Raw genomic sequence first — 10,877 nt, forward strand, 5'->3', positions numbered from 1 at the left:
AGTTTAACCTAAATTAGATCCTGTGGTCTTAATATAACATTCTCTAATACTCAAGCTTGGCTCTATCACTTTTTTCCAGTAATCTTCAGCTTGGAGGTGATCTACGAACCTCTTGGTTTCTTCTTTAAATGTTATAATTAATGTTGCAGGATGAATGATCCCATTTTTTACCCCCGCCCTCCACAGTTTCTCTCTCACATCACGGAAGCTTGCCCTCTTTTTCGCCATCATCTCCGTCGGGTCTGCAGTAATTCGCAGCTTCATCCCGCGAATTTCAAAGATGCGTTCCTTCTTCATAATTTCCATGATCTCGTCCTTCATTTTATATCGTTGTAGTCTCACAATCATGGCTCTGTCTCCAGTCTTCCCAGCTAATCCAATCTGATGAGCCACTTCAACCTCAGGTTCCGAAGTTAGTTTACTTTTAAACATCGCTCAGGAGAGAAGCCATACATTTTGATGGTTGTCCCTTTTCTACATCTTTCGGCAGCCCATAAACACGGATGTTACACATCCTAGAGTAACTTTCAAGATGATCAACCTTCTTTATTAACTCACTATTAACCTTACGAAGTTGTCCGTTTCTTTCTCCAATATTGTAATCCGACTGTCCATTTCGCACAACGATTCTTCCATATCTTCCATTTTTTTTTTGCCAGCCTGCGATATCTCTTGCTTTAAATCGTCCAGTTGTGGCTGCAAGGTCTCTATTACTCCTCTTATTTCCTCTCCTATTATCATGAAAATCGTTGTCGGTAAATCCTGTTGCTCACTTATTAGTTGCATTTCTGTGGTGACAAACATGAGGACCTTCAAAGAAGGTTTACCCATTGTAAACATCACAAGTTGTACAAATAACACTTTTTGGACCATGCATGGGAGTCCAGGACAAGGTCCGGCGGCTATCAGTCCAGCCCTTAACCGGGGCCCGAAACGTCTTTCGTGCGTGGATGGCAAAATCACCACCAGCGTAAAACCACACTGTCAACTGGTTATTAAAAAATTAAAGGGTGCAATTTAATTTAGGTACTCACTCTCTCCCTGAGTGGCAGACTCTCCCTGAGTCCGTGCGCGAGAGCCTGTTAATGGAAGTTCGTCTGCGGAGATAAACAGCCGGCCGATGGGGCAATTCTCAGCCCCCCGGACTTTGATGAGGAAGTGGCGCCACGCGGCTCTCCGAAGGTGAACTCCCACTGAAGGGATCTGCTCTCCCGGGTTTCAGGACCAAAAACGCCAGTACTCTTGGTGCACAGGACGGTAACACGAGCAGGCTTTTTTTTTTTCTTTTCGGTACTGGACTTCTAGCCTTTGGGTATCACGATTGTTACATTTTCTGCCTGTTAATTTGCTCAGCATTTCTGTGGTGACAAACATGAGGACCTTCAAAGAAGGTTTACCCATTGTAAACATCACAAGTTGTACAAATAACACTTTTTGGACCATGCATGGGAGTCCAGGACAAGGTCCGGCGGCTATTAGTCCAACCCTTAACCGGGGTCCGAAACGTCTTTCGTGCGTGGATGGCAAAATCACCACCAGCGTAAAACCACACTGTCAACTGGTTATTAAAAAATTAAAGGGTGCAATTTAATTTAGGTACTCACTCTCTCCCTGAGTGGCAGACTCGCCCTGAGTCCGTGCGCGAGAGCCTGTTAATGGAAGTTCGTCTGCGGAGATAAACAGCCGGCCGATGGGGCAATTCTAAGCCCCCCGGACTTTGATGAGGAAGTGGCGCCATAAGGCTCTCCGAAGGCGAACTCCCACTGAAGGGATCAGCTCTCCCGAGGTTTCAGCACCAAAATCGTTGGGTAATTTTTATTTGTCCTGTATTACCTCAAAGAAAACTCAGAGCACACACAGAGGGATTAGATTGATAATTTGGTACATTGTAAACAACCTTAAACAGACAACGAACACATACTTTGCAAAGTGTGAGATACTTTGCAAAGGGTGAGAAGAATCAATCCACACCAGTCGAAAACCAGTTTCCTCTCACCCCGAGTCGACACTCTGGAGTGAATTTATTTGCAAGAACACACACACACACCCATGAATTCCTCAGAAACCCCCTTGGCCTCAGGAATCCACAGAAGACAAAAGGGATTATTCAGATAATAGATCAACGAGTCTCTTGGCCAGGACAAGACGGTGTTCCTGCAGAAGAGACTCCCGGTCTGGCCGGTTTGGCCTCCATATAATAGAACAAAAGTGCCTAAAGCATAAAGGAGTTGCTGCAAACATTTTAATGTAAATAAGTACCTAAAGCAGAAAGGAAGCCCTCAGGCAGAAAGGAATTCCTGCAAACATTTAGGGTGAGGTAACTCTGTTTGACAATCAGATTTATCTATCAGTAAAAGTCACAAGTTGTACAAATAACACTTTTTGGACCATGCATATTGCCAATCATGCAAAGCCAGCCAATGACATTTATATAGCGGGTGAGTAGTTGGCTGAAACAGAATGTGAGTTCCTTGTTAGTATAGTGGACAGTATCCCCACCTGTCACGCGGGAGACCGAGGTTCGATTCCCCGACGGGGAGACCGCAGTTAACTTTAGCTTGATGCATTGAACAAAATGGCCAATTTTGCACTTCACCATCACTTCAACTGCTGGTATTTAACCCCAGGACTCTTGCGTGGCAGCTGTTGAATGCTACCACTGGCCTACCAACCAGGACACGCTAACCTTTATGGCCTGCACGTATCACGCATGGCACAGTAAAATGTGCAGCCTTCATTTTCTTTTCAGAATAGTTACTTCTACTTGTTTTTCTCATTGTCACTGAGGTCTCTACATGTTTGTAATGGAAGCTTTTTGTATTTTGATACGGCATCTTGTTGGAACTCAATTTAACTGTAAGTCGTTTTGTAAGTTGAACCTGAATGCATAAATCAACATTTTTTAGCTTGCTTTCCACATCAACTGCACCACCGTGTCTTCATTTACACTTATTCGTTGAACTGCAGTGATTGATCATTTGATATGTTTTTTAGCTGTCATTTAGGACAGCCATTGGAACACAGGGTTTCTTCCTAATGTGTCGTTTTTCTCAGCATTTCTGTGGTGGAAACCTTTAGGACGTTCAAACCATCTTTACTCATTGCCACAGCTCCAAGGGTAACCAATAAATGCTGTCTGACGACAATTGATACACATCATGCAATGCCATCTGTTGGCATAGATGTTTCAAAAGGCAAGTTGAGGAATAGGCGCATGAAGAGTAAGACGTTGTTGTTCGTATTGGTGAGCGAATCACTGCCTGTCACATGAGAGACTTGGATTATAGATGACTACTAACTTTGATCGATGCATTGGACAGGCCTTGGAATTCTATCCAACAGAAGTTGCATTAGCCGGGAATCGAACCCGGGCCTCCCGCGTGGCAGGCGAGAATCCTACCAGTGGACCACCAATGCACACAAGCGCATTAGCAACGCCAGTACTCTTGGTGCACAGGACGGTAACACGAGCAGGCTTTTTTTTTCTTTTCGGTACTGGACTTCTAGCCTTTGGGTATCACGATTGTTACATTCTCTGCCTGTTAATTTGCTCAGCATTTCTGTGGTGACAAACATGAGGACCTTCAAAGAAGGTTTACCCATTGTAAACATCACAAGTTGTACAAATAACACTTTTTGGACCATGCATGGGAGTCCAGGACAAGGTCCGGCGGCTATCAGTCCAACCCTTAACCGGGGCCCGAAACGTCTTTCGTGCGTGGATGGCAAAATCACCACCAGCGTAAAACCACACTGTCAACTGGTTATTAAAAAATTAAAGGGTGCAATTTAATTTAGGTACTCACTCTCTCCCTGAGTGGCAGACTCGCCCTGAGTCCGTGCGCGAGAGCCTGTTAATGGAAGTTCGTCTGCGGAGATAAACAGCCGGCCGATGGGGCAATTCTCAGCCCCCCGGACTTTGATGAGGAAGTGGCGCCATAAGGCTCTCCGAAGGCGAACTCCCACTGAAGGGATCTGCTCTCCCGAGGTTTCATCACCAAAATCGTTGGGTAATTTTTATTTGTCCTGTATTACCTCAAAGAAAACTCAGAGCACACGCAGAGGGATTAGATTGATAATTTGGTACATTGTAAACAACCTTAAACAGACAACGAACACATACTTTGCAAAGTGTGAGATACTTTGCAAAGGGTGAGAAGAATCAATCCACACCAGTCGAAAACCAGTTTCCTCTCACCCCGAGTCGAAACTCTGGAGTGAATTTATTTGCAAGAACACACACACCCCCATAAATTCCTCAAAAACCCCCTTGGCCTCAGGAATCCACAGAAGACAAAAGGGATTCTTCAGATAATAGATCAACGAGTCTCTTGGCCAGGACAAGACGGTGTTCCTGCAGAAGAGACTCCCGGTCTGGCCGGTTTGGCCTCCATATAATAGAACAAAAGTGCCTAAAGCATAAAGGAGTTGCTGCAAACATTTTAATGTAAATAAGTACCTAAAGCAGAAAGGAAGCCCTCAGGCAGAAAGGAATTCCTGCAAACATTTAGGGTGAGGTAACTCTGTTTGACAATCAGATTTATCTATCAGTAAAAGTCACAAGTTGTACAAATAACACTTTTTGGACCATGCATATTGCCAATCATGCAAAGCCAGCCAATGACATTTATATAGCGGGTGAGTAGTTGGCTGAAACAGAATGTGAGTTCCTTGTTAGTATAGTGGACAGTATCCCCACCTGTCACGCGGGAGACCGGGGTTCGATTCCCCGACGGGGAGACCGCAGTTAACTTTAGCTTGATGCATTGAACAAAATGGCCAATTTTGCACTTCACCATCACTTCAACTGCTGGTATTTAACCCCAGGACTCTTGCGTGGCAGCTGTTGAATGCTACCACTGGCCTACCAACCAGGACACGCTAACCTTTATGGCCTGCACGTATCACGCATGGCACAGTAAAATGTGCAGCCTTCATTTTCTTTTCAGAATAGTTACTTCTACTTGTTTTTCTCATTGTCACTGAGGTCTCTACATGTTTGTAATGGAAGCTTTTTGTATTTTGATACGGCATCTTGTTGGAACTCAATTTAACTGTAAGACGTTTTGTAAGTTGAACCTGAATGCATAAATCAACATTTTTTAGCTTGCTTTCCACATCAACTGCACCACCGTGTCTTCATTTACACTTATTCGTTGAACTGCAGTGATTGATCATTTGATATGTTTTTTAGCTGTCATTTAGGACAGCCATTGGAACACAGGGTTTCTTCCTAATGTGTCGTTTTTCTCAGCATTTCTGTGGTGGAAACCTTTAGGACGTTCAAACCATCTTTACTCATTGCCACAGCTCCAAGGGTAACCAATAAATGCTGTCTGACGACAATTGATACACATCATGCAATGCCATCTGTTGGCATAGATGTTTCAAAATGCAAGTTGAGGAATAGGCGCATGAAGAGTAAGACGTTGTTGTTAGTATTGGTGAGCGAATCACTGCCTGTCACATGAGAGACTTGGATTATAGATGACTACTAACTTTGATCGATGCATTGGACAGGCCTTGGAATTCTATCCAACAGAAGTTGCATTAGCCGGGAATCGAACCCGGGCCTCCCGCGTGGCAGGCGAGAATCCTACCAGTGGACCACCAATGCACACAAGCGCATTAGCAACGCCAGTACTCTTGGTGCACAGGACGGTAACACGAGCAGGCTTTTTTTTTCTTTTCGGTACTGGACTTCTAGCCTTTGGGTATCACGATTGTTACATTCTCTGCCTGTTAATTTGCTCAGCATTTCTGTGGTGACAAACATGAGGACCTTCAAAGAAGGTTTACCCATTGTAAACATCACAAGTTGTACAAATAACACTTTTTGGACCATGCATCGGAGTCCAGGACAAGGTCCGGCGGCTATCAGTCCAACCCTTAACCGGGGCCCGAAACGTCTTTCGTGCGTGGATGGCAAAATCACCACCAGCGTAAAACCACACTGTCAACTGGTTATTAAAAAATTAAAGGGTGCAATTTAATTTAGGTACTCACTCTCTCCCTGAGTGGCAGACTCCCCCTGAGTCCGTGCGTGAGAGCCTGTTAATGGAAGTTCATCTGCAGAGATAAACAGCCGGCCGATGGGGAAATTCTCAGCCCCCCGGACTTTGATGAGGAAGTGGTGCCATGCGGCTCTCCGAAGGCGAACTCCCACTGAAGGGATCTGCTCTCCCGGGTTTCAGCACCAAAATCGTTGGGTAATTTTTATTTGTCCTGTATTACCTCAAAGAAAACTCAGAGCACACACAGAGGGATTAGATTGATAATTTGGTACATTGTAAACAACCTTAAACAGACAACGAGCACATACTTTGCAAAGTGTGAGATACTTTGCAAAGGGTGAGAAGAATCAATCCACACCAGTCGAAAACCAGTTTCCTCTCACCCCGAGTCGAAACTCTGGAGTGAATTTATTTGCAAGAACACACACACACCCATAAATTCCTCAAAAACCCCCTTGGCCTCAGGAATCCACAGAAGACAAAAGGGATTCTTCAGATAATAGATCAACGAGTCTCTTGGCCAGGGCAAGACGGTGTTCCTGCAGAAGAGACTCCCGGTCTGGCCGGTTTGGCCTCCATATAATAGAACAAAAGTGCCTAAAGCATAAAGGAGTTGCTGCAAACATTTTAATGTAAATAAGTACCTCAAGCAGAAAGGAAGCCCTCAGGCAGAAAGGAATTCCTGCAAACATTTATGGTGAGGTAACTCTGTTTGACAATCAGATTTATCTATCAATAAAAGTCACAAGTTGTACAAATAACACATTTTGGACCATGCATGTTGCCAATCGTGCAAAGCCAGCCAATGACATTTATATAGCGGGTGAGTAGTTGGCTGATACAGAATGTGAGTTCCTCGTTAGCATAGTGGACAGTATCCCCGCCTGTCACGCGGGAGACCGGGGTTCGACTCCCCGACGGGGAGACCGCAGTTAACTTAAGCTTGATGCATTGAACAAAATGGCCAATTTTGCACTTGACCATCACTTCAACTGCTGGTATTTAACCCCAGGCCTCTTGCGTGGCAGCTGTTGAATGCTACCACTGGCCTACCAACCAGGACATGCTAACCTTTATGGCCTGCACGTATCACGCATGGCACAGTAAAATGTGCAGCCTTCATTATCTTTTCAGAATAGTTACTTCTACTTGTTTTTCTCATTGTCACTGAGGTCTCTACATGTTTGTAATGGAAGCTTTTTGTATTTTGAAACGGCATCTTGTTGGAACTCAATTGAACTGTAAGTCGTTTTGTAAGTTGAACCTGAATGCATAAATCAACATTTTTTAGCTTGCTTTCCACATCAACTGCACCACCGTGTCTTCATTTACACTTATTCGTTGAACTGCAGTGATTGATCATTTGATATGTTTTTTAGCTGTCATTTAGGACAGCCATTGGAACACAGGGTTTCTTCCTAATGTGTCGTTTTTCTCAGCATTTCTGTGGTGGAAACCTTTAGGATGTTCAAACCATCTTTACTCATTGCCACAGCTCCAAGGGTAACCAATAAATGCTGTCTGACGACAACTGTTGCACATCATGCAATGCCATCTGTTTGCATAGATGTTTCTAAAGGCCAGTTTAGGAATAGGCGCATGAAGAGTAAGACGTCGTTGTTTGTATTGGTGAGCCAATCACTGCCTGTCACATGAGAGACTTGGATTATAGATGACTACTAACTTTGATCGAAGCATTGGACAGTCCTTGGAATTCTATCCAACAGTGGTTGCATTGGCCGGGAATCGAACCCGGGCCTCCCGCGTGGCAGGCGAGAATCCTACCACTGGATGCACACAAGCGCATTAGCAACGCCAGTACTCTTGGTGCACAGGACGGTAACACGAGCAGGCTTTTTTTTTTCTTTTCGATACTGGACTTCTAGCCTTTGGGTATCACGATTGTTACATTCTCTGCCTGTTAATTTGCTCAGCATTTCTGTGGTGACAAACATGAGGACCTTCAAAGAAGGTTTACCCATTGTAAACATCACAAGTTGTACAAATAACACTTTTTGGACCATGCATGGGAGTCCAGGACAAGGTCCTGCGGCTATCAGTCCAACCCTTTACCGGGGCCCGAAACGTCTTTCGTGCGTGGATGTCAAAATCACCACCAGCGTAAAACCACACTGTCAACTGGTTATTAAAAAATTAAAGGGTGCAATTTAATTTAGGTACTCACTCTCTCCCTGAGTGGCAGACTCGCCCTGAGTCCGTGCGCGAGAGCCTGTTAATGGAAGTTCGTCTGCAGAGATAAACAGCCGGCCGATGGGGCAATTCTAAGCCCCCCGGACTTTGATGAGGAAGTGGCGCCATGCGGCTCTCCGAAGGCGAACTCCCACTGAAGGGATCTGCTTTCCCGGGTTTCAGCACCAAAAACGTTGGGTAATTTTTATTTGTCCTGTATTACCTCAAAGAAAACTCAGAGCACACACAGAGGGATTAGATTGATAATTTGGTACATTGTAAACAACCTTAAACAGACAACGAACACATACTTTGCAAAGTGTGAGATACTTTGCAAAGGGTGAGAAGAATCAATCCACACCAGTCGAAAACCAGTTTCCTCTCACCCCGAGTCGAAACTCTGGAGTGAATTTATTTGCAAGAACACACACACACCCATAAATTCCTCAAAAACCCCCTTGGCCTCAGGAATCCACAGAAGACAAAAGGGATTCTTCAGATAATAGATCAACGAGTCTCTTGGCCAGGGCAAGACGGTGTTCCTGCAGAAGAGACTCCCGGTCTGGCCGGTTTGGCCTCCATATAATAGAACAAAAGTGCCTAAAGCATAAAGGAGTTGCTGCAAACATTTTAATGTAAATAAGTACCTAAAGCAGAAAGGAAGCCCTCAGGCAGAAAGGAATTCCTGCAAACATTTAGGGTGAGGTAACTCTGTTTGACAATCAGATTTTTCTATCAGTAAAAGTCACAAGTTGTACAAATAACACTTTTTGGACCATGCATATTGCCAATCATGCAAAGCCAGCCAATGACATTTATATAGCGGGTGAGTAGTTGGCTGATACAGAATGTGAGTTCCTCGTTAGTATAGTGGACAGTATCCCCGCCTGTCACGCGGGAGACCGAGGTTCGATTCCCCGACGGGGAGACCGCAGTTAACTTTAGCTTGATGCATTGAACAAAATGGCCAATTTTGCACTTGACCATCACTTCAACTGCTGGTATTTAACCCCAGGCCTCTTGCGTGGCAGCTGTTGAATGCTACCACTGGCCTACCAACCAGGACACGCTAACCTTTATGGCCTGCACGTATCACGCATGGCACAGTAAAATGTGCAGCCTTCATTTTCTTTTCACAATAGTTACTTCTACTTGTTTTTCTCATTGTCCCTGAGGTCTCTACATGTTTGTAATGGAAGCTTTTTGTATTTTGATACGGCATCTTGTTGGAACTCAATTGAACTGTAAGTCGTTTTGTAAGTTGAACCTGAATGCATAAATCAAAATTTTTTAGCTTGCTTTCCACATCAACTGCACCACCGTGTCTTCATTTACACTTATTCGTTGAACTGCAGTGATTGATCATTTGATATGTTTTTTAGCTGTCATTTAGGACAGCCATTGGAACACAGGGTTTCTTCCTAATGTGTCGTTTTTCTCAGCATTTCTGTGGTGGAAACCTTTAGGATGTTCAAACCATCTTTACTCATTGCCACAGCTCCAAGTGTAACCAATAAATGCTGTCTGACGACAATTGTTGCACATCATGCAATGCCATCTGTTGGCATAGATGTTTCAAAAGGCCAGTTGAGGAATAGGCGCATGAAGAGTAAGACGTCGTTGTTCGTATTGGTGAGCGAATCACTGCCTGTCACATGAGAGACTTGGATGATAGATGACTACTAACTTTGATCGATGCATTGGACAGGCCTTGGAATTCTATCCAACAGTGGTTGCATTGGCCGGGAATCGAACCCGGGCCTCCCGCGTGGCAGGCGAGAATCCTACCACTGGATGCACACAAGCGCATTAGCAACGCCAGTACTCTTGGTGCACAGGACGGTAACACGAGCAGGCTTTTTTTTTTTCTTTTCGGTACTGGACTTCTAGCCTTTGGGTATCACGATTGTTACATTCTCTGCCTGTTAATTTGCTCAGCATTTCTGTGGTGACAAACATGAGGACCTTCAAAGAAGGTTTACCCATTGTAAACATCACAAGTTGTACAAATAACACTTTTTGGACCATGCATGGGAGTCCAGGACAAGGTCCTGCGGCTATCAGTCCAACCCTTTACCGGGGCCCGAAACGTCTTTCGTGCGTGGATGTCAAAATCACCACCAGCGTAAAACCACACTGTCAACTGGTTATTAAAAAATTAAAGGGTGCAATTTAATTTAGGTACTCACTCTCTCCCTGAGTGGCAGACTCGCCCTGAGTCCGTGCGCGAGAGCCTGTTAATGGAAGTTCGTCTGCAGAGATAAACAGCCGGCCGATGGGGCAATTCTAAGCCCCCCGGACTTTGATGAGGAAGTGGCGCCATGCGGCTCTCCGAAGGCGAACTCCCACTGAAGGGATCTGCTTTCCCGGGTTTCAGCACCAAAAACGTTGGGTAATTTTTATTTGTCCTGTATTACCTCAAAGAAAACTCAGAGCACACACAGAGGGATTAGATTGATAATTTGGTACATTGTAAACAACCTTAAACAGACAACGAACACATACTTTGCAAAGTGTGAGATACTTTGCAAAGGGTGAGAAGAATCAATCCACACCAGTCGAAAACCAGTTTCCTCTCACCCCGAGTCGAAACTCTGGAGTGAATTTATTTGCAAGAACACACACACACACCCATAAATTCCTCAAAAACCCCCTTGGCCTCAGGAATCCACA

The 10,877-nt window shown here is 44.6% G+C and overlaps 4 non-coding genes across 4 annotated transcripts; all 4 read right to left on the reverse strand.

Moving 5' to 3' along the window:
- Positions 1–3,346: 3,346 nt before the first annotated feature.
- On the reverse strand, positions 3,347–3,417 carry trnag-gcc (transfer RNA glycine (anticodon GCC)). The gene has a single exon. It is a non-coding gene; the product is annotated as a tRNA-Gly (tRNA).
- Positions 3,418–5,546: 2,129 nt separating this feature from the next.
- Positions 5,547–5,617, reverse strand: trnag-gcc (transfer RNA glycine (anticodon GCC)). Its single transcript has one exon. It is a non-coding gene; the product is annotated as a tRNA-Gly (tRNA).
- A 2,128-nt stretch (positions 5,618–7,745) lies between these two features.
- Positions 7,746–7,819, reverse strand: trnag-gcc (transfer RNA glycine (anticodon GCC)). The gene has a single exon. It is a non-coding gene; the product is annotated as a tRNA-Gly (tRNA).
- A 2,119-nt stretch (positions 7,820–9,938) lies between these two features.
- trnag-gcc (transfer RNA glycine (anticodon GCC)) lies at positions 9,939–10,012 on the reverse strand. The gene has a single exon. It is a non-coding gene; the product is annotated as a tRNA-Gly (tRNA).
- Positions 10,013–10,877: the final 865 nt, after the last annotated feature.

This window comes from Nothobranchius furzeri, chromosome 2 (assembly GCF_043380555.1).
Source record: "Nothobranchius furzeri strain GRZ-AD chromosome 2, NfurGRZ-RIMD1, whole genome shotgun sequence".
NCBI classification, from domain to species: Eukaryota; Metazoa; Chordata; class Actinopteri; order Cyprinodontiformes; family Nothobranchiidae; genus Nothobranchius; species Nothobranchius furzeri.